The following is a 21,971-nucleotide window of genomic DNA, read 5'->3' as shown; positions in this document are numbered from 1 at the left end:
TTACTGTGCAGTCAGTGTCTTGTGTAGATGTGCCCAGCATGGATGTGATTCAAAGCTATATTGCAGTGAACTTTGGTATTTATGCAACAGAGAACAGCTTCAATTCAACAGGAGCGACTCACCACAGAATAACCTGTCATTAGTTAATTGACTCTGAAATTTGTCAAGGCTCAGCAAAGTGCTTGGTCCTTTTTCTACCTGAGATGCTGACTGAGCAGCAGCCAAGTAATAGTGCACAGTAGCACATCACAGCACCCACAGTGTAATGCAGTACTGCACAGTAGCATCACTTAAAAGGCATTCGTCAGCACTACTGCACACTGCCTCTAGTTACTGTGCATTTATTTAGCACTTGATTATACAAACAGTAAATAAATACGCAGTAACCACTGCGCAGTAGTGTCCCATGCAGGGAACTCTCCTGGGGTAGCTAAGTTTAATCAGGCAAAGGAGAGATTTAACTCATGTGCTTCACGCTCCAAATGAGTACTGGAATAATTGGTGTAAATGGGGCACAGCTTCCTCCTTGCTGTTTTTGTGTGGGGTGAGAAATTCTGTGAGAAAGGCAAGAAATAATTAGTCTGACAATCCTGTTGGGGCTCAGCCATAGATTAGGGACTGGGCAACTCAGGGCTGTCAGGAACCTCTTCTGGGCATGCCTGGCAGCTGGTCTGGAAGTTCCCAGGCGATTGTGCCAACATAAATTTAGGGCCTTGTTACACAGTAATTTCGGGCAGCTCCTGGAGTTCTTAACCCCTGGATTCTCCACACATCAATACCTTCAAGTGGCTTAAAGCACTCGTTATGCAGCAAAAATGTATGCCACTCCAGGGCAGGATTACTTCTTGATCTGTACAACCCAGCTCCTATTCTATGAAGGCTTGGCCACCCCCACTCAGATGTGCTGCTCAAGATGAAAGTGTGACCACTCCAGACTCCAAGCTAGCACTAAACTGATCAACTTTTGTGTGATTCAGCGTAAGGTGTAACAAGGCCATAGACTCAGAGGGACTGTAGACACCTACAGCATTAGGCGACTGCTGAGCAGGGGCTTTGTAAATCCCAGTGTGAAGTAAACTTTTCAGGGTTGGACTTAGCTGCCCAAGTCTCCCTGGTGAATCTAGATCAGTGGGTCTCAATCTTTTATCCTCCAGGCATCCCTCAGAAAATGCCAGCCCTTAGTTTTCACTTGATTTTTTGACTACGGAAAAGTAATAGAACAATTCTCTTGGTGCAAACAACTGAGAAAGCCTACAGCAGTGCAGAATGTTTTTCACATTATGGATTCATGTTTGAAATCTCGAGGTTTATCTTGTGAATCACAGGTAAGTATTGGTGCATTTAACAGTGCTAATATTGTGCGGCACCCTTAAAAGTATCTTACAAAGACCCGGGGTACTGTGGTACCCTGGATGAGAATCACCAATTAGACCCCGATGTTAATCGGCATAGACTCACTGACTTCAGTAGAGATACCATGATTTCCATCTGTTGAGGATATGGATGGATATGCTACTTCTGTCAGTGATGCTGGTCTAAATTTGGTCTAACTCCAGTGGCCTCGGTTGGATCCCTTGACTTACCCTGGCATTGCTGAGCTCAGAATGGGTTGTGTTTCACTGCAGAAATTTGGCACTATAGTGATGGGGAGCTGGGTTGTCTCACTGGTCCTGCTGTCTTACAGATAGGAGCCTAGAGCCATTGAGTTACCTCATGTTATACCATGTATCAGAAAGGAATGAGAACCAAGCATTTTGCTGGGGTTCAATAAATGGATCTCTGGTGAGTGTGCAGTGCTGAGACAAGTCACTGCAGAGATGCAAGTCCGTACCAGCTGGCAGTAACAGGAACTCAAGTAGGACGGCCTGCAATCCCCAGGCAGCTGGGAGTCCCCACTTCATGCAACTCTAAATCCCGTGAGCTTTGCCAATCACCACTTTAAAAGGAACCCCTCATGCAAATGAGCCTAAATCCCCAAAGAGCTCCCACCTTCCCCTGTCTTGTCCAATCAGATCCCCTGAAACACAAATCCTGTGACACAGATACCAAGCACAACACCTTTGAATGAAGTTGCCATAGTTACTGGTGTCTCACAGCAGCAGTCTGAGCTCATTAAAATGATTCAACTGGCTACCCTATAATCAAGCTACATAGGGAGGGGGAAGCCCAGCAGGGAGAAGGGCCCTGGTGAGTAAAGGGCCCTAACCCCTCCCATATCCGAGCAGAGAGAGAGTGGACCCTGTGCGACTCCAGCCCTGCTGTAGGACAGCTTTGGGGCCGATGCACCCTGTGCACTATGCGATGTCTTTGCTTTCCCAGAAAAGCACCCGTTAGACCAGATTCACCAGCGTACAACTGGAGAAAGTGATAAAATGGAGGAGCTATACAAAGCCTTTCAGAGGGGAATCTGCAGGAGACTCCTCCTAGATACCCTACTTGGGAAATGACTCTGGAGATTTCTCTGAAAATCTTGAAAGAGAATGAATTGGGCTGCCCATCCCACACTGGAGGACTTCCTTGTCGTAGCAATTCCCTCTCTGCAGAGTTGCTTGCTTAACAGTGATAGACTGGGAACGAAGCTGCCCAAAGATTTGCACAGCCCATCCCCCTCTCCCCAGATGCTTCTTGAATGGATATCCTGTAGTCAAAAGAATCATAGGGCATCTTTATGCGTGCTCGGGGGGTGGGGGGGGCGGCACTTTAATTAGAGTGGCTCTAATTAAAGCTTCCACCGCATCTCATGTATTCAGCATCCCATGCTTCACAATGGCAGTGGGGGCATTTTAACTAAACTTGTTCAATGAGTTTTAGTTAAAGTGCCCCTACCACCATTTTGAAGCATGGGGATGCTGAATACATGAGATGCCGAGGCTGGTGGAACATGGTAATTAGCATGATCCAGCTGACTCAATTAATCGAGTCTGGTCTGACACTGTAATTACAGTGCATCGGAGCAGATGTCCTACATGTCTACAAGCACCCATAGAGATTTATAGAGAAGTAGGGGTGGAAGGGACTTCCCTATGGCATCTAGTCCAACCCCCTGCCTGAGGCAGAATCAGCCCTATCCAAACCATCCTGTAAAAATCCATTGCTTGAACGCTTAGCAAAACTGCACTGTTAACCCTGACACAACTTAAGACAAAACACTCTAAAATGACACAGGTAAAGCAAAGGGACTATGGCAGCCAATGTCTTGGTGCTGTAAAAGCTGTTAATATACACTCAAGAGATCATAAGACGAAGGCCATGCCCCCTGCCACAGAAAAAGGTAACTCCTTCAACCCTCCCCCCCTCTTCCCTCTCCCCCCCAGTCCATACTAATCTGACCACCAGGAAAATTCCCTCTTGGACACATACAGCAACTAGCGAAGTCAAGAAGCATAGGAAAGGGTTTCAGGGAATTGCTCCCTGAATCTGGAATTGGTAAGCTGGCTTCCCAGTGAAGCTGGCTGAAATTGGACAACATTTTCTGAAAGATCAGAAATCATTTTTCTTTTTGTTAAATGTTCACTTTCTGATTTTCATTCATCAAATCTTTTCCTCAAACTATGACCACCATTTTTATCAAAAATGGGTTGTGAAATGCAAACATTTTGATGCTTAGTTTTATTTTTTCATTGAAAGAATTTTTTGAAAAAAATCCTGGAGAGTTATAGGGAAATAATTTGCAAAGTCTCTATAGACCTACAATTGTCAATTTTTCAACAAGGAAGAATTCCAATAAGGCTATGTTATTTTACTATCCCAGGACAGGCAGTATGGTCAGTTGACTCTTTCTGTGCCATTTTATGAGTTTTGAGAAATATAGATAATCCAAGAAGCATGCAAGCTCTGAACTTGTTTGATATGGTGACCTGGATTGTCTGCAGGAGGAAGTAAAGGAAGAGCCCTCTCAGATGGCTGGGTGTCCGAAGAACTGTCTAATTCGCAATGAGAAGACTACTCATTGAATTCAGTCTCTTTGGGTATGTCCACACATGAAAGCACGTGTGCTTGCAGCATCTCAAATAGAAACTGTGAAAATTTGAGCTGGGGCTTTTTGCTTAAGCGCACGTGCTTGGACATGCACTTTGGTGTGGAGCCAGTTGTGCCACTTGAGGCAAAATAACCCTGCCTGGCTCTTCCTGGATCTGCAGCCGGAGTTGCTAGAGTCTGGAGCCAGCACCTGTGCTGTCCCCAGCAATACAAAAAGTTGCCTTATCTTGGCCTTAGCAGTATAAAAAGCTGCCCTGGCAAGTAGCTCAGGGCTACTCACTCCCAGGAGCTTCTGGGGCCCAGCCAGTGGTACCTGGGGATGCTACCCCTTGTGCCAGCTGGACTGCTGAAGCACCCCTGAGAGTTCCCTGCACTTTCTACCTACTGCAGCAGTCTAGCAGTGGGGGCTGCTGCCTGGCTGTGACCTGCTGTGCACCTGCCAGACCTGGAGGGGGACTGAACAGCCAGTAGAGGCATCTGCCCCTCTAGGCCAGCTGCCAGTGGACTGCGGTTGCAGGATTAGCCTCTGTGTGGCACTACTGCCACATGTGCCCCCTGCCCAGCCATCTGGGCAGCTATTGCCTGAAAGAAGTTCTGGGTGTGGTGGCCTGCTTTGAACTATCAAAGCATGTCCTCCTGGCCCCATTTGAACAGGAGGTCAGCCACAGACAGTTTGGTCCAAGGTGCCAGCTCTGAGCAGGTAGGGTCCTGCCACTGGCCTCCGTAGGATGAATTCTGGTGTTCCCTATTGGAAAACTGAAAAACCCCCGATAAAAAAAAAATCCCAAAGTCACTCTGTAAAATACCCCCAAATCCATGTTCCTCCACAAGTAAAACAAAAGACCACTATAAAGAGAGAGAGAGAGTGAAACAGAGGCAGCGATCAGTTGGACAATGTTTTAATGATATATCTATAGTGTTAAAGCAAGTCTCTTATCATAATGATAAAGTGAATTCCAAATACATGCTTCATAAATTCATGAATACATATTTTGCTGCCCTCCCACAGGGCGATGGCCCTCACACAAGCGGTTCAGCCCCTCAACAGGGGATTCAGCCCCCACACAAGGGTTTCAGCCCCCACACAAGCGGTTCAGCCGCCCAACAGGGGGTTCATCCCCCACACAAGGGCTATGCCTTCCCAACAGAGGATTCGGCCGCCACACAAGGGGTACAGCTCCCCAACAGGGGATTCAGCCCCAACGCAAGGGCTACGCCCCCCCAAACATAGGTTTCGGCCCCCACACAAAGGGTTTGGTTCCCCCAACAGGGGGTTTGGTCTCCCAACAGACAGTTTTGCCCCCACACAAGGAGTTTGGCTCCCCAACAGGGGGTTCACCCCCACACAAGGGCTATGCCTTCCCAACAGGGGATTCAGCCCCCACACAAGGTGTATTGACCCCCAACAGAGGATTCAGCCCTCTCACAAGGGGTTTGCCCGGTTTAAACCCCCAAAAGGGGATCAGCCCCCACACAAGGGGTATGGCCCCCAACGGGGGCCACCCCTCTGCAAGGCTCACATGCCCCACTGCAGCCCTCTGACTGCTGCCCCACCTGGCCCCATCCGCCACCAGCTGCTGCAGCCCCCCCAGTGGCTGCCCTGCCCAGCCTCACCCCCCAGCTTGCACCCTCAGGCCCCCATGGCTGCCCCCACAACCCCAGGCAACATCACTTAAAAAAAAAAACAGAAGAAAATGGAAAAAAAACCCCTCTGCTTACCTTAGAAGCAGGGATGGGGGGCTCCAGGGCCTCCTGGTAGAGCCCCCTCTCTGCCCCCCCAGGAGCATAGGGCAGCGGGGCAGGCAGGAGAGCCTAGGCTGGGGCTGGGGCTGCTGCTGCTTCAGTCTCTACAGCTTTTACACACCCACATCCTCTGTGGAGCAAACACAAGGTAGACTTGTAAAACACTTGTGGATCACAAGTGCTGCGCATGGCAAAAGTCCAATGTCTGTAAAGCATTGTGCACAGAGATGATGTGAGTTGCAAAGGCAAGGGGATGGTTCAGAGAGAAAATGGGAGTTAGTCTGTGGACTGATCCTAAATCTGACATATTCTTTGAGAAGCATTTCTCACTTGGCTGTTGAAGGAAAGAGTTCTGGCTCCAAATCGGTCTGCACCATAGTGATGCAGTGGTGCTACGAAATGGAAGAGGTTAGGCCTAAAGTCTCAGTGGACTTTTACATGTGCTACGAGGATGGGGTGGGGAGTATAATTAAAGTGCCTGGAGTGTCTTGTGTATCAGCTTCCCCACACTTCAGAATGGCAGTGTGGATGCTTGAACTAAAGCGCATTCGATGAGCTTTAGTGCAAATGTCCCCGCAACTGTTTTGAAGCTTGGAGACACTGTTACATGAGATTCAGGAGGCTACTGGAGCACGGTAATTACCACGCTCCAATATGCTGTAATTACATCGTGTCAGAGCAGGCTCTGAGCTTGTGTACAGGCACCTGCAGCTATCTGGTTTACTCTGCACTGCAGCAGGCTACTTTGCATGGGGAGGCTAGTTGCCAAAGGGACCTGGGCTCCATATAAGGACCAGGGGCTGTCTTCCATCACAGAATGCTGCCATGTGACAGTGGGTCACAAAAACTAGGCTAAGTAAAGTTACTTTTAATTTACACGGGTATAATCAAGCTAGATCTAGACCTTAGATCTAGAGCAGTAATGAGGTGCTCCCTCGCAGGGGAGGCTCCTTTCTGTGACTGTGCAGGGTATTGGCTATTCTGTACAGGGGAAGCAAACCCTCTGGGCCAGTCCTTAGTTGCCCTGTAACATTTAGGCCACCATGCACACACCTGATTCCCACCAGACAATCAGGAGCAGTGTATGCAGTATGGCTGCTTTAGATTGATTCTTCTCCCCTCCGCAGTCTGAGATCCCTAAGGTGTTCCTCTCCCCCTTGCCCCTGAACCCTTCATTTGTCCCCAAGATACGACAAGTAGGCACAGCCCCTGCCTCTTGCTGTATAAAGAGCTATCAGGGTACACAGATTATCTTTTACTTCTCAGTACAAATAATTTATTACATTAAAATAACGGTTTAAAAAAATGAGTACTTTGGGAATAATTCAGGCTCGCCTGCAGAGGCATTTTTCAAAGTGCCATAATAAGCACTTAGAAATGGGTGGTTATTTTTATTCTCTGAGCCTGTCAAGAAGCTGATGGATCGAATTGGCTGATGACAAGGCAGCTGAGTGCTCATATACAGAGGCCACAGCATGAACACAGAACCCATTACAAATGAGCAGCCCGTGCAGATCAGAGCTCTCTTTCAAAGAGGTTTTGCTTCCCTGTCACTTCAAGGGGGAGCCTGGGGCAAGGTGGGCCAGGGAACCATGAACCTTGCTCTGTACACCCCTGGTCCCCAGGCTAGCAAAGCAACAAGAGCACCCCCTACAGCTCTCAACAGCTCATCACTTCACTACCAGAAGCAGCAATACCAGCAATTGCTGCTTCTTTTCAACCAAGAGGGTATGCTGCTACCCTTGGTGAAAACATCATCTCAGGCTCACAGCACAGGAGATAGATACAGATCTCCAAGTATCTGTCTCCAGAAAGTGAACTCTGATCTCCCTAACACCTATTCCCTGCCAAGGGGACTTGCCCCTCCCAGCTGCAGTTACTGCTGGCTGCCTCTTGATGAGAAAATAACACCCTGACAGCTACTGCCTGTACTGAGAGGAAGTGCCTATGCTTTGCACCCTTAGGCAACATCCAGACGAGTGTGGACATGTGGTATGTGGTGCCACAGACCCGTCTGCAGCATCAGACATCACAAGTGCCGGCATTCCCTGCACTGCTACTTTGCAGTGTGGTTGGTGGTGGGGATGACCCTCAGAGATCCCGGGATCAAAAAACCCACTCCTTAAAAAAGCAGGGCAGCACATGTGATGGCAGTGGGCACCACCCGAAGCCGGAGCCTGGCCTGTCAGAACAATGCTCCGGCTGCCAGCCAGGCTCCCAGCTGCAGAAGCGCTGCGGCTGTGGCTGCGGCTCCTGGAGGCCCAAGGACCCTAGCTAGGGCTGCTTAGAGCCAAGTCATATGCTGCTTATGGCACTTACGTGACCATATCACATACCTTGGCACAGACTGGGGATGCTGATGGTTTGGTGACCAGATGCAAGTTGGATTGTAGCCCTTCACCGCCACTCCCCTACCCCCCTCCAGGTGCTGAGGTTTCTTCCCCCGGCACTGAGATCAGCTTCAAGAAATAACTTTTCTGTCTGCCTTCCCTCAGTACAAGTGAGGGATTATGTGAACAGCTCAAACTCAGGAAACCTAAGTAGCATTGCCCTCATTGTATGGCAAAAGACAGCGATGACTGAGAAAAGAAGGACTCCTATCTGTGTACACGGGTGCTATTGTGCACCTATGCAGGGTGCAACAGTCCCTTGGGGCTTAGTCCTAATGTCTGGCAAAGACCACAAAACTTTCAGGCCACAGCTAGAGCAGGCAAGGAGTTTTTTTTTGGTCAGAACAGTGTTGGAAGACCTTTGGCCCATCCCTCAAATTACTTACAACAACATTACTTGTTTTCTGCATTCTCATTGTCCTCCTTTTATAGAGGCATAAACCAATCTCCAGAAGAGAAGAGTGAAGAGGAGATATGAGGAGGGTCCCTGTGTCTCCTGTGCCTTATTCCAGTTTTTTTTTTTAACCACAGTGCCCACAACTTCGCTTGCATTTGACCCGTGAGCACCAGAAGCCAGGCAGAGAACAAAAAATCCACAGCTACCTTGCCCTTTCAGGCTGTCATTGTGCTGCACATCACTGCCATTGGGATGGTCACGGCATCTGTGAGAAAAGAGTTCTCGGGGTGCTGTTACACACTATACTTAGACCCTAGTAAGCGTTATTATGACTTAGAAAGTTTTCTGAGCAGTCGCATGTTAATGCTTACTACAAGTTAAATATAACGCCCTTCTAACTACTGCCCTCACTGAGAGCAAGTACCAGTTCCTTGACACCCTTATGGGAGGGGACAGGACCTACCCCCAGTTAAAACCAAATTCCAGTATTGCACCAGAGCCTTGAAATAATGGCTCTGGTGTGATCCCAGGGGTGAGACCAAAAATCAGCTGATTCTTGGTCTCAATCCTGGGATTACACCAAAGATGGATCAAGGCTCTGGTGTGGTGCAAGGGCTGGGACTGATATCAGCAGGGCGCAGGAGCTGGTCCCAGCCCCTGCACTTCACTGGAGCCTTAACCCAGCAAAATTCAGGTGTTGTAGAGGCAGTGAGAACCTGGCAAACAGCCGTTTGACTGGCTCCCATGCCTCCTCTACTACACCAGAGTCTTGCTGGGCCAAGACTTTAGTGCAGTAAGAAGTCTGGAAGCCCTACAAACACCTTTGATCCTATTACCTGTATGGAGCAGTCATGGTAGCTCAACAAGTGTTAGGTAATACAGTCTGGAGATATTCCTCACTACACTGCTTTAACATTTGGACATGAGTGTTGGAAGTGCAGTTAGTGTGTGCTAAGTGTGATGTGTAACAAGGCTTTCAGCTTCCTCTCTGCTACTACAGGTCAACACCACATAAGCAAATGGGGGAAAAAAAGGCACCTAACTATTGCCAGCAAAGGGCTAATGGCACACAGTTCCAGAGTTGTCTTTCCATCCAGCCGGGAGCAGTGGTGCACAGATAAACACCCAGGGAGACACACAAGTGTTATTACAATATTTCAACAGACTGGGATTTCTGCCATATTTGCCTATATGTGCAGGTGTTCGATGCCCCATAGTTAGGGTTCTAGTTTCTGATTCCTTAAAACATTTCTGCTACAAGACACACGGGAAAAAGAAAGAAAGAAAGAAAGAAACCTGATTCTCCCCTCTCACACCAGAAGACAGCTCTTCCCTTGGCTGCACGAGACAATGGCAGCATGGGGGGGGGGGGGGGGGGGGCTAAGGGGCCTCTGGATTGTGTCCCCCACAGAGCAAGTATAAAATGCCATTGCTTTACATTGATGAGTAAGGCACATGGCAGGGGCTAATCAGCCCCTGGTAGCCTGATTAAGCCAGGAAGAATTTCTTGCAGGTGCTACCACACTCCAAGGAGTCAGCTCTGCAATGCTGTTACAAGGCTGGCATTCAGCCCTGCAGCACCACTCAAATCAGAGCTGAGTGCAGGGGCCCAGAAGAAGGGCTAGCCCTACCTTCACTGGACATTTGGCTTTCCTGGACGCCCCAGGAAAGGGCAGGGCCTGTATTCCCTTTTACTACATGGCTTGGCCCAGAAAAGGCTCCTGTGAGCCTGTGCTGGAGCTAGTGCCTCCAGAACAAGCCCTGTTCCACAACACAGCTTGGCATGTTTTGTCTTAAAGCTTACAGTCATGTCATGTATTTCAGTTGTCTTCGCAAACCTTCCTCCCAAAACATCAAACTAAAAACATATCTTCAGGGTCTTAAAGGGAAAGTTTGAGGACAGCGTGGGTGTGGAGAGTCCAAGGCAATGTGGGAGCCAGTAGAGCACTGAGCCTTTGAACTATATGAATAGATGATAACACAATTCAGTCTCGCTCTTGCACTGTTGGCCCTGGCATCAGCCCAGCCACAATATGACTCCTCACCAAGTATTTTTTCCCCCCAGCTAATTCTGTTTTGGTTAGGTGAAAAGTAAAGGACCATAAATAGCAGATTCTTGTGCTCTCTTGGTCTTGGTTGGCCTGTGCATTGAGCTCTGGGTCATGTATGAGTAGCATGTGATAGCTGCCCTGCCATCCTTGCAGGATTCCCAAAAGCTGCTTAGGCAGACTTGCTCAGGCAGCAGTCCCAGCGGAGGTATTTGCTGCACAGCAGAACCAGACCCAGACTCTCTCACTACAGTGTAACTCCACAGGGACAGATCCCTTCCCATGCCAGGGCTTAGGGAAAGCAGGTCCTGAGGGTCTGTGAGGCACCACCTCCACTCCTGTGAAGTTTTGTCCTGCTTGTCAAGTTGGGTGCTGCCAAACTGTAAAGTTCTGTGCTGCTGCAGCTGCACATTAATTCATTCAATTTAATCTGTTAATTTGCATGTAGCTATAATATTTGGCTTCTGGTTGACAAACCCTGACCCAGTCAGTGGCAGGGGTAGGGAACATAGAGATGTCAGGCCTAGCAGCAATGTGTAGTGAGGTATAAGGTGGAGACCAGCTGAGGTATTAGATAGAGATGCCGTGCTAGAGGGCAGTCCTGTGTAGGGCTACTGGAGAGAAAGCTGGACTCTGACTGGTGTCTGGGGAGAACTAAAGAAACCTGAGGCTATTTCTGGGTCTCCTTGCCTTCCTCTTTTCTCTCGGTCCTTGCTGCCCCCACTGTTGCTACCCACTTCTCCTACTTGTTCCTCCCCTTTGGGCTGTCCTCTTGAGCAGCAAGAGAAGAGCCACAGTGGTGCCTGCTCTTCAGCGAGGTCTTCTGACATGCAGTAACCGCTGCAGCCCTTGCCTGGGGTCCCGTCAGAGGTGAGAAACCTTTTCTGGGCAGTAGGATTTTGTGCCAAGGGCTGCCATATCTTTTACAGCCCCACAAGGTGGCGAGACACACAGCAGTCCAGCTAGTGGCTCCAATTCCTGTCCAGCTGGCTCAGCTCCTTCCCGTCCTCTCAGGCCATAATTCCTATCCCCTGCAGACAGCAGTCCCAGCTGCAACCTCCTGCTCAGAGCAACAGCCTTCATCCTTGTTTCCTCCAACCAAAAACTGGTAGAGGAAGAGTGGGGAAGAGAGGAAAGACTATCAAATGCATTTTCACAGCTGCATATGGCAGGATACTTCCTCTAAAGCCCCTATAAGGACATCTATGCTGGATCTTCAAAGTTAGACAGCTACAGTAGGTGGGGAAGATGTGCCTAACATCTTGGAAAACAGGAGTTTCTAGCAGACATGATCATAGCTGGAGCTCATGGAGAACCCATTAACTTCATGATTTTTATTCACGTAAAAGGTCTACAAGAGGGGGAGCTGGGTCTTTCACTTTGCACCCTCACTGTGGCCTCTCAGATATTTATGAATTGATCTCTGCAACACAAAGAAGGACTTTAATCCCCATTTTCAAGATTAAGGACTATGTCACAGAGAGATTAAATGACTTTCTCAAGGTGATACCACCAGTCAGTAGCAGAGAAAAGACCTGAATGTTGATTTCCAAAGTTAATTTATAGAGCATTCATCCTCCCATGTTATCTTCTTACTCTGCCTTGCAAGCAAGGATAATATCCAGGGGTCCAAATGAGGAGGGAAAATAATCAGCAGTAATCTTCCAGGCTTCTCCTCCAAGTCTAGCACCAAGCAGGGGAGATAGGAGCCACTCCTTGGCATAGATTCCCTTTCAGGCTCTCAGGGACTTGCCCCATTACTGGAGTCTGGGTGTCCTACCTCTCCCCTCTAGCTATATATATTGGGGAGGAGAAGCATGCAGCAATACTCTATCCGCTATTTATAAGAATTTGGGTTTTGTCCTGCCACCTAATTCCATGACAGTTGGACATCTAAACGCAATGTTGGGGCAAAGCAAGATAGTGGACTGCCCAGCTCCTTACTGCACTGAAGAGAGAAAGAGCTGCGGTGAGACTGGAGGTGGTGTAGGCTCTAGCATAATATCTCCACCCTAAAGCATTCCTGCCTTCTAATGAGAACAGATGTCACGTTAGGTGAGATGGACAAAGGAAGATGGAGCTTAGTAAAAACTGGCTTAGAATAGACCTTCCTCTCATCTTTGTTACTGAGCAACTTCAGCTCCTTGCTATATTCTATAAACACCTCGAAGTACAGGTCTTCGCCAGCATGTCTGAAGGGGTTTCAAGGAAAGAAGAATAATCCAAACACAAACAAATAAGCATGGCATTGCAAGAATGACCTGCTCACACTCACAGCAAAGGAAGGAAAGAAACTTGAGTAAGAGCAGAGCAGGTCTGAAAGCATCAGCTGCCTTAGTATGTGAGAGATGTCAAGCCTTTCTGCTCAATACTCAGTCCAGCACATTTTTTTTTTTCATTTTGGGAGGCCTGAGCAAACCCAAGGAGCAAAGGTGCATTCATTGATTCACTTTCAACCAGTCCTTTTTGTTGCTTAGTATGATTAAATACATCTTAGACTGTGGACAGTTTTGAATGCTCTGTATTCTAGTAGCCCCAGAGACTGCCTGCGGGCTCAGAGAGGGCACAGCCTGCATAGTAGAGAATGGTGGGCCCAAACCAGCATCTTTGCTAGCATAGTGGGCTACAGATATTAGGGCTGTGTGAAATTTCGCCAGCTGTTTCGTTTTGACGTTGCTTTGACTCATTTTGAGCTCAAAACAGCGAAATCAAAATGAAACAAAGGGCTTTGAAACAGCCTCGAAATGAAATGTTTCAAAAGTTTCGAAACATTTCGAGTTTTGAAGCAGCAGCCAGGTGGTGGGAAGCAGGGGAGAGCCAGGGCTGCACTTTGAGCAGCTTTGCAGCCCCATGTGGCTCAGCCAGGCAGGGCGCACAGCCCTGGCTCTCCCTGCCTCCCACCACTGGGCTGTGCTTAGTGCCCAGTGGCTCACTGCCTGGTGGAGGCAACTGCCAAGCTGCTACGTGCTGAGCCCCCTCCATCAGGCTCAGCACCTAGCAGCTTGCTGCCCAGTGGGAGGAGGCGGCTCACAGCACCCGGACTGCGCTCCACCCCCTCCACTGGGCTCAGCACTTATCAGCTTGCTGCCTGGTGGAGGAAGGGGCGTGCAGCACCGGGGCTGCATGCCACCTCCCTCCACTGGGCTCAGTGCCCAGTGGCTTGCTGCCGGGTGGAGGGAGGTGGTGCACAGCACATAGACTGCGCGCCACCTCCCTCCACTGAGCTCAGCGCCCAGCAGGTCCCAACCCCATGGAATTGAGCCCAGTGGGGGGAATCAGAGTGCAGTGCCAGGGCTGCGCTCTGCCTCCCTCCACTGGGCTCAGCTCCCAGCGGCAGCGCCAGGCGGCAGCGGCAGCCTCCCCCTGCATACCTGGGAGGTCTCTGCTGGACTCCTCCAGAGGTATGGGTGAAACTCAAAACAGCAAAATGAAACCGAACAGTGCTTCCAAATGAAACGAAACTCGAAACAAAACACTGTTCTGTTGAAACAGAAATCAAAGTGAAACAGTGCTGTTCTGCACAGCCCTAACACACAACCTTTGCCAAGACAGAGAATGCAATTACAGAGTTAGGGGTGTTGATTGTAGCTGTGTTGGTCTAAGGACATAGGCAGACAAGGTAATTTGGGTAAAAATAATATACTGTCTTTTATTAGACCAACTAAATAGGTGCAAAAATTGTTTTTTACAAGCTTTTGGCTACAAAAACCCTTCTGTGGACACAGGGAGTGTTTGTTGTTTCTTCATGTGCCACATGACTGGTGGTGCAGGTGTAAGATCCAGGAATGCTGATGGTTCTGTTGTGGGGAGTAGTTATTGTGGGGTGGTGGAGATGTGTTGGCAGATTTTACATTTCTTGTCCCACCATGGCCTGAATCCATTTGGTGTATTTTGGGCCACAGGAAGTTTGCTTCTGGTGATGAGGTTGGAAAGGTTTGGTGCTTGTTTAAAGGCTAGAATGGGAGGTTCTAGAAAGATCTCTTTAAGAATCAGGTCTTCTTCTAGTCTGGGTTGTAATTGTTTGAGGATTTTCTGTATAGGTTCTTGGAAAGGATGTTATGTCATAACTAATGGTGTGTGATTCATGAGGGTTTTCATTTTGTACTGAAGCAAAAAGGAAAAGTTGGTGCAGAGAGATAGTCTGATTGATGGGTGATGGTTATTGAATTCGTGATGGAAATCTATCAGAGACTGCAGGTTTTCAGTCCAAATGATGAAGAAGTCATCTATATATTTTATGTATAGCATGGGTTTGATGGTGCAGTTCTTGAGGAAGTCTTCTTCCATGTGGACCATGAAAACGTTGGCATATTGTGGAGCTATTTTGGTGCCCACAGCTGTGCCCATCGTCTGCAGGAAGTGTTGATTGTTAAAACAGAACTTGTGGTGTGAGGATGAAGTGTATAAGTTTAGTAATATCTTTCGGTCTGTACTCCGAGTTGTAATTTTGCTCTCATAGATAAGTAAGGCAGGGTTGGATGCCATCCTGGTGCTGGTTGTTGGAATATAAATTGGTAACATCCATGGTGGCTAGGAGGGTATATCTGGGAAGGTGGTCAATGTGTTTAAGTTTTTGTAGAAAGTCTTTCATGGCTTGGACAAAATTTGGTCTTTAGGTAACAAGAGGTTTTGGAAGGATTTGATGAAACGTGATATTTCCTCAGTTAGGGTTCAATGGTTGGATATTATAGGTCTGCCTGGGTTCCTTTGTTTGTGGATTTTAAGGAGCATGTAAAAAGTTACTGGATTAGGTAGTGGGAGGATCAAGTTTTTAGTTTATCTTGTAGTTCAGATGGAAATGATGTCATGGTGGTTTTCAGTTTTAAGGTGAAAAGGGGAGTTGGTTCTTCCTCTAGTTTTTTGTAGTAGGTAGTGTCAGAGAGTTGTCTGTTGGCTTCTTTTATGTAGTCTTCACAATTAAGGATTACTATAGCTCCTCCTTTATCTGCTGGTTTTATTACTATTTGGTGGTTCTTGTTTAGTGGGATAGTCTCCAAGAACAGCTCCCGAGTTCTCCAAAAGCTGAACTGTAAATATCAGAAGTCCCCCTATGGGCAAAGGGGGATTTAAAGGACTAAAAGATCTGTGAGCAGGCATCCTCGGCACCAAAGCCACCTGCTCATGCCCTTAGCAGAAGAGCACTGCCTAGGGAAAGAGGTGCCGTAATTTCCTCCACTGCAGATTTTTAAGGCAAATGTTAATGTAACATGGTCCCATTTCCTTTAAGCAATTTCAGGGCAAAGAGAAAAGAAATTGAAAAGGTTTACATACTGACCCAGGTTGAGGGCCACTGTGGAAAGTACCCTCCCGGTGAAAGGAGTCAAGCACTGAGACAAGTTTCTCCCCTCCCGCAGACAGTGCCCATCATTTAGAAGCTTTATAATAAAGGCAAATGTGAGAGCAGTTTGCAGTGTAGGGCTTGGGCCAGTTTCCCTGGGGTGCTCTGCCAGCCCTTATTGTTCTGGCTGATGAACTTCTGAAGTAGAGCCTGTCCAATTCATGACTTTCACAGCACTAAGGAGGAGAGGAAGTTGTGCAACCAATATTTTAGATTTAGTCAAGCTTTGGGACCTGGGGAAAGCCAAAGAGCAACAAGCCACATATTCAACAGCAGTCACTTAATTGCCACCTCAACATGGTCCCTGCTGGGGGTCTCTCTCACACCAAGCCCAGGCTGCACTGTTTCTATCAGTAACCCTCATGGACATGCTACAGTCTTCCTGCTTCCAGATCCAGAAAAAAACTTCTTCTCCTGCTAGTGCCATTGCCGCCACTCCAGGAGCTCACAACTGACAGAGACGACTCAGAACCTATTTAACAATTTCTTTGCCTCCATTTTTCTGAGCAGGGACCAGGGCATCCCCCCCACCGGGATCCCCGATGGTCCCAGGGGAGGCGCAGCCAGGCCCAGGGTCAGTGGGGACCTAGTCAGGGAATTTCTGGTGGGACTGGACATGTTCAAATCAGCAGGTCCTGACAACCTCCACCCCCGAGTGCTAAGGGAATTGGCAGAGGTCATTGTGGGACCCCTGGCACGGCTTCACGAGCACTCGTGGTGCTCTGGCGAGGTGCCAGAGGACTGGAGAAGGGCCAGTGTGGTCCCTATTTTCAAAAAAGGAAGGAAGGAGGATCCAGGAAATTATAGGCTGGTTAGTCTTACCTCGGTCGTGGGGAAGCTCTTTGAGAAAATTATCCAGGTGCACATCTGCAAGGGGCAAACTGGGGAGCGTATGCTTAGGGACAATCAACATGGGTTCATTAAAGTCAGGTCCTGTCAGACCAACCTGGTGGCCTTCTATGACCAGGTCACAAATTCCTTGGACACAGGTGTTGCAGTGGAAGTAGTCTTTCTGGACTTTCAGAAGGTCTTCAACACTGTCTCTCACCCCGTTCTCATTAAAAAAACTGGGGGACTGTGGTGTCAATGCCTACATAGTCAATGAGTCGCCAATTGGCTGGAGGGCCGCACCCAGGAAGTGGTGGTGGATGGGGCATTTTTGACCTGGAGGGATGTGGGCAGTGGGGTCCCCCAAGGCTCGGTCCTCGGACCCGCACTGTTCAACTTCATCAGCGACTTGGACGAGGGGGTGAAAAACACCTTGTTCAAATTCGCAGATGACACTAAGATGTGGAGAGAAGTAGGCATACTACAAGGGAGGGGCAGGCTGCAATTGGATCTAGACAAGTTACAGGGGTGGGCGGATGAGAATAAGATGGGATTCAATACTGACAAGTGCAAGGTGCTGCACCTAGGGAGGAAGAACCAGCACCATACCTACAGGCTGGGGAACTCCTTTCTCATCAGTGCAGAGGCAGAAAAGGATCTTGCAGCCCTGGTGGGAGAGAGCTCTGGAAGTCAGCCTGGCAGCCCAGGGCTGCTCCAACCCGGCTCAAAACTCTGCGGAGGTGCTGGCTGGGGCATGGAGGGGGGGAGTCCAGTGTAGGGATAGCTGGCAGGCAGCCCCGCACAGAAGCACCCTCGTGCCCCAGCCATCCCTGTCAGCATCTACAGGTGCATTGCTGTGCGCTAAAGAACACAGCCGCAGGGTAGCACTCATTTTTACAAGTACTAACCTGAGGCAGAGTTAATTAGTTTCCTGCAGCTTAATATGGCTGCACGTGTAGACATCGAGACTTTACTTAGGTGCTAATTAGGCAGTTCCACAGTAAATGCCTCATATAGATGGTCCCAGAGAGGCCTAGATAAATTGGAGGATTGGACCAAAAGAAATCTCATCCAGAGGTTCAACAAGGACAAGTGCAAAGTCCTGCACTTAGGATGGAAATAGCCCATGCACCACTACAGGCTGGGGGCTGAGTGGCTAAACAGCAGCTCTGCAGAAAATGACTTGGGGGTTGCAGTAGACAATAAGATGAATATAAACCAACAGCAAAAAAGGCTAACAGCATACTGGGCTGCTTTGGTAGGAGCGTTGCCAGCAGATCAAGGGAAGTGATTATTCCCCTCTATTTAGCATTAGTGAGGCCACAGCTGCAGTGCTGTGTCCAGTTTTGGACCCCCCACTACAGAAAGGATGCAGACAAATTGGAGAGAGTCCAGCAGAGGGCAACAAAAATGGTTGCGGGGTGGTGGTGAGGAACAAGACTTGTGGAGAGAGGCTGAGGAAACTGGGTTTACCTAGTCTGGTGATGAAAATGAGGGGGTTCTGAAGACGATGGAGCTAAACTGTTCTCAATAGAGGCAGATGACAGAACAAGGAGCAATGGTCTCAAGTTGTAACAAGGGAAGTTTAGGATGGTTATTAGGAAAATCTCTTTCTCACTAGCAGGGTGGTGAAGCACTGGAATGGGTTACCTAGACAGGTGGGGGAATCTTCATCCTTGGAGTGACATCCTGGCTAGACAAAACCGTGGGTGGGATAATCTAGTTGGGGATGCTTTAAGCAGGAGGTTGGACTGGGTGACCACCACAGGTCCCTTCCAACCCTAATTTGCTATGATTCTGAAGTACCAAGAGGGGCCTTGGATCTAGCCCTCTCTCCTAACTGCTTTTGGAGTCAGGGGTAGAGCTGTCCACTGGGAACAGAAGGAAGAGATACAACATGGCTTCTTTGACCAGGAAGGCCACAGCAATGTGAGCATCAGAATCACAGGCTGCTAGATCATCAGTGATGAGCTAATACAAAAGATGTGGCTTCACAAGCCTAAATTAGCCAGTGTTTGCTGTGTCCTGCATCAAGAAAAAAAATGCACTGCCACCCCGCTGCAGCAACCCCATGCCCATGCCTCTCTGCACTGAAGCTCTAGCTGGTAGCAGATTTGAAGAAATCTGGGTGCAAGCAACTGCCACCCTTGCTGCACTAAGGAGATACTTTAGATGCTGTTCAGTGGCAGTTACTGGGAATAGTTCGTCGTAGATAGTATTTCAGCTCAGCAGTCCAGTTGAACGGGACCCTGATACAAGCTGCTGTGCCGTATGGAACACTTCAGTGACGGTTCCTCAGCCTCCCTACCACAGACTTTGTGAAGGCGCAAGACAGACGGGTTTGAGGGGAAAGGATGGTTGCATTTCCCTGCCCCAGGCGAATTAAACACAGGACTTTCTAAAAGCCTTCACTAGGCAAACCTTGTCAGCCAGGAAGCAAAAGGAAACACACAAGTAAAAGTGCCTTCTCGCAGGTCCCTGGCAGGAGAGTAATGAGCAGCCTCTGAATCACAAACTTGATGAGATCTTGACAAAATGGTCCCTAGCTCCCACAGCAGATGATGCTAGCAGTGGAGCCCTTTCTGAGAGAACAGCTGCACACGCTTATCCCAAGCCTCAAGGTTTTTTGGGTGAATCTGGTATCTTTTATTAGACCAACTTAAATAGTTTGAATTTTTTTTAAAACAATTTTTGAGTTCAAAAACCCTTCTCCAGACTGAGGAAGTCTCTGCAGTTGGTGTGTGCTCTTCCAAAGAGCCTTTCAAAGATTCACCCAAAGAACCTTGTCTGCCTATGTCCTTAGACCAACATGGCTATAACCTACACCCCGACCCCAAGCCTCCTCCTTTTTGGCCAGTGAGGCCCCAGCCCATATAAAAGCAAAAATGCATGCTTGAAAACTTTCCTGCCCTTCCTTCCCACACCCACACAGAGCACACCCAACAATATCAGGCTAGATGTCCTAAAACCATTCGAGCCTGGAACGCTGGGAGATTTCATACCCTCCCACTAGCCAGCGATCCCTTCTGTACTTAGCACACCAGGCAGGATTTTCAGGGGCCACCTGGTTTGAGAATCCCAGTGAGGCTTAGGCATGACTAAGAGCACCGCACAGCTAAGCAGTGTGGGACCTGAGTGGTTGTGCACATCCACCAGAGGCATCTTAGGCACCTACGGGACTTTGCAGCAGAAAGGCACTAAGGGACATCAGTCACTAACAAGGCCACCATGTGGCACCTGGGTATGGATTTAGGACTCACTGCTAGATAAATGAAGGACCTTGTGTGGCAGTTTTCTTGCACCTAACTGGATTTAGCTGTCTGAGGCTCTGTTATCCATCTCTTTCTGCAGGGCAGCTAGGATACTAGGAGCAAATGGAGGCCATAGCTTTGATACGTAGAGGGCGCATCTACACAAGATGCAATGGCACACTGATTACCACACAATTATTTAGTACCTAAATAAATACTAGCACTAAATAAATGCACTATAAGTAAAACTACTGCACAGGAGCACCAGCAAATGCCTTTTAAATGATGCTACTGCACCGTAGCCTCTTGGCCTGTTTTTTGCCATGCAACACTAGTGCGTAGTAGTATCAGGCAAGTAAGCAGTTAGGAGTGTGTGAAGCAGGCCCTATTCGATTCGGATTTGGCCTGAAACAGGGACAGTGATCCAAATCAATGATTTGGATCACTGTCCCTGATTCAACTTGGTTGAATCTGAATCTGAAGATTCAATGCTGATTCGCAGAATGAGAGATTTGGACGTAGACCCAGCTTTAAAAGTTTTTTCTACATACCTCGAGGTAGCAGGTGTGGCTCGTGACCACTGCGATGCTGGGGTGGATGGAGCGTCTCACAGGCGTGCCGGGGGGGAGGGGGGGACCTCCACATGCTTGGCAGCGAACCCGGAAGTGGACTGGAAGTAGTTCTGGTCCACTTATGGGTCTGCTGGGAAGCCCCCCCCCCACGCCTTTCCAGCTCAGCGATCGGCTACAGGGGGACCCCAGGTGCCCCCCCCCGACCCAGGAGACATTAGTCACTTGGCTGGGGGGGGCACAGGGCCCCCCCTGCACACTCCCCAGCAAACCCAGAGATGAAACAAAAGGGCTTCTGATCCACTTCCGGGTCTGCTGCCAAGCGTGCTGGGGAGTCCCCTGTGGTTGTGTGGGATACTCCATGCGCCCCAGCATAGCAGCATTCACGAGCTGCCGGTTACCTAGAGGTATGTAGAAAAAACATTTAAAGCTGTATCTATGTCTGAATCTCCAAATCTTTCTGAATCGATTTGGACGGTTCCAATTTGATTTGGAGAAATTAAAGGGTCCTCTGATTCGATTTAGATTCAGAGATTCGGCCACCAAATTGGGCCGAATCTCTGCTGAATTGAATCAGGGACTGAAGCTTCACACAGGCCTACTCAGCAATCAGCATCTTGTGTAGATGTGCTCGGAGATAGGTGGAGAGAACCTCAAATTTAGGAAAAAGGTCCAAAGTGTTAAGAGTACAGATATTGCAGCCACTTGCTGAGGAATAGCAAGGAATCCTCTACCACTGGGAAATGTACACCCAGACTAGAAAACATATCTCCTGGCTTAGCCAGAAGCCTGAGCTCAGCAAAGAAGTAACGTTCTCTGGCTTGTGTTACACAGGAGGTCAGACGAGATTAGCCCAATGATCCAACGCAGGCCCTAAACTGTGAAATTAGAGCCTAAAATTTGCCTGTGTTTGCACCTATGTTCTTAACTGTGACTGCAACATGGATGAATAATAGATGCTCACTAAAGGTTATGAAATGTTCACACATCACCTGCAGTCAGTAGACCAGTTGGGGTGGGGGGCGAGGAGGATAGATAGATAGATAGATAGATAGATAGATAGATAGATAGATAGAGTGTGTGTGTGTCTTTCTGCTTTACTGCCTAGTCCCTCTCTGTACAGGGTATACAGTACTAGTGAAGTTTGTCTCATATTTTTTCTTGGAGGGAGCAAGTTGTGAGGGAGGTACCAGCTGCATGAGGGTCATGCAAATTACAAGACACTGTCTGGTGCAGATCACGCGGGGTTGCCCTAACTCACGCTGCCCCGACAGCACACGTGGAGCATGGAGCAATAGGCAGCATGCAGAGTGCAGCAGTTCCTTCTGGGCTGAAGCTGCCGTACCCCAGCATGCTCCCTATTCCACAAGTTGTGCAGCTTTACCTTTGCAGAGCCGCTGCCATGGCATTACCCACTGTGGGCATTACA

The 21,971-nt window shown here is 48.6% G+C and overlaps 1 long non-coding RNA gene across 1 annotated transcript; it reads left to right on the top strand.

Annotated features, from left to right (window-relative positions):
- Positions 1-329: 329 nt before the first annotated feature.
- LOC109318556 lies at positions 330-21,168 on the top strand. Its single transcript, XR_002103270.1, has 3 exons — positions 330-396; positions 13,733-13,736; positions 21,156-21,168. It is a non-coding gene; the product is annotated as an uncharacterized LOC109318556 (long non-coding RNA).
- Positions 21,169-21,971: the final 803 nt, after the last annotated feature.

This window comes from Crocodylus porosus, unplaced genomic scaffold, assembly GCF_001723895.1.
Source record: "Crocodylus porosus isolate Cpor-Errol unplaced genomic scaffold, CroPor_comp1, whole genome shotgun sequence".
Lineage (NCBI taxonomy): Eukaryota > Metazoa > Chordata > Crocodylia > Crocodylidae > Crocodylus > Crocodylus porosus.
This window is presented reverse-complemented; position numbering and strand designations above follow the sequence as displayed.